At 43.5% G+C, this 2,075-nt stretch overlaps 1 protein-coding gene across 1 annotated transcript in view; it reads left to right on the top strand.

Moving 5' to 3' along the window:
• Positions 1 to 2,075, top strand: part of LOC119408569 (plastin-3) — a 17,005-nt gene that overhangs the window by 494 nt on the left and 14,436 nt on the right. The window lies entirely within an intron of this gene.

Raw genomic sequence — 2,075 nt, 5'->3', positions numbered from 1 at the left:
ATGTCCCAGGATGGACACGTTATAAACCACATCATGTCCCAGGATGGGCACTTTATAAATCTCCACATGTCCCAGGATGGACATGTTTTAAAGCACATCATGTCCCAGGATGGACACTTTATAAATCACAACATGTCCCAGGATGGACACTTTATAAACCCCATCATGTCCCAGGATGGACATGTTTTAAACCCCATCATGTCCCAGAATGGACATGTTATAAACCCCATCATGATTCCGGACACAGCCTCCACAGACGATGACGACAGCATCAATGCTGCATAGGCTGGACGAAAGAGTTCTCTGTTTTAAAATATGAATGAGGCGTCTGTGATTGGAAGGTTACCAGTTCAATTACCCGGACTGACATCACCAAAATGTTGGTAGGAAAGGTGAAGTTCCCACACCTGCATTACCCCACTCTGGGCCCTCGAGCAAGGCCCTTGACCCCCACCATCTGCTCCCCCGGATGCCCTATATGGCAGCTCTCTGCTCCACACTGTGGCTGTGGTAGCTCGGTGGTCTGTGGTTGTGTCAGGAAGAACATCCAGTGTTAAAACAATCACCAAGTCTTCGTGTGAGTTAGTTCACTGTGGTGATCCCTGAAGAAGGGAGCGGCCAGAAGAAAAATAAAAAATCCATACCAGCTAGACTTAACCAGTTATCCTGAGAAAGGATTTATTAGTTTGGACATAAAGGGACAACCTCTGTCTTTTCCTGTCCACCTTGTTTTTTCCTGTCCACTGTGTAACTGCAGATGAATTTGGTAAATGGTATGTTTAGAGGCGTTAGAGGAAGTGCTCTTATTATCACAAGTACGCCTAAAGCTCCCCGCAAAAAGCCGTTACTCAACCTATTTCAGAACAACACTGGTGTCCTGATGTCCATCTTTGTTGGGTATTTACAGGCCTTACTGTAAAGAACTGTTCTCTGTCAAAAAACCGAGGAACAGATAACTGTCATCAGGCAGTCTGGCCCATGAGCCCTTGTTTTATTTTCTTAATAGAGTCATGAAGTGCATTTGTCACAGATGGTTTGGAGATAATTGTAGTTCTGCTGCTGCCTGCTTGTGTCTAAGATTTTGCCTGTTTGACTGTGCAACCTTGGTATTTGCATGCCGGGCTGGCCCTTATGTTTAACTCACTTGTTTTGTTTGTTGCGCTGCAACAGAATTATGTGCCATGCAAAGATGGGACATGCAAGACAAAGCCTAAATTAGTGTAAATGGGACTTTATTTGAATTTGAAAGTTAGCAACTCAAATTTTTTCTAGTTAACTAGATTTGATGACGACTCTGCATTGCTGCAGGAAGCAGCCTGAGGAACGGGAGGAGTCATATCTGTTTTGTTTTTAAGGCCAGATCTTTTATGTCAGGTACTTGACAGGACAAATATGATAGATTTTCAACCAAGCTGATATAACTTCCTGAATCTTATTAACATAAAAAAGAGACAACGTCAGCAGCTCTCTTTTTAATGTTGCTCAAAGCAGCAGGTTATAGTGGGTGGAGCCACACAACTTGACCCCACCCACCTCTTCAACAAGACATGCCTCCTTTTAAGACTGTTAGTAGCTTTGGGTTTTCATGTACTTATACATTTAAACACATTTACCCACATGCAGAGAAACACAAGAACAAGTATAAACATGAATAAATGGATACATAGATCCTGGTCCAGTTGGACACATAGATAATGGTCCCATTGGACATATAGAGCATGATCCAGTTGGACATATAGATCACGGTCCAGTTGGACACATAGAGCATCGTCCAGTTGGACACATAGATCATGGTCCAGTTGTATGCATAGAGCTTTGTGCAGTTGGACACATAGAGCATGGTCCTGTTGGACACATAAAATATGATCAAGTTGGATGTATAGAGCATGGTCCAGTTGGGCACATAGATCATGGTCCAGTTGGACATTAAGAGTATGGTCCAGTTGGACACATAGCGCATGGCCCAGTTGGACACATAGAGCATGGTCCAGTTGGACATACAGATCATGGTCCAATTGGACACAAAGGCCATGGTCCAGTTAGACAGATAGAGCATGGTCCAATTGGACACATAG

The sequence above is a fragment of the Nematolebias whitei genome, chromosome 4, assembly GCF_014905685.2.
Source record: "Nematolebias whitei isolate Nwh7 chromosome 4, NemWhi1, whole genome shotgun sequence".
NCBI lineage: Eukaryota > Metazoa > Chordata > Actinopteri > Cyprinodontiformes > Rivulidae > Nematolebias > Nematolebias whitei.
This window is presented reverse-complemented; position numbering and strand designations above follow the sequence as displayed.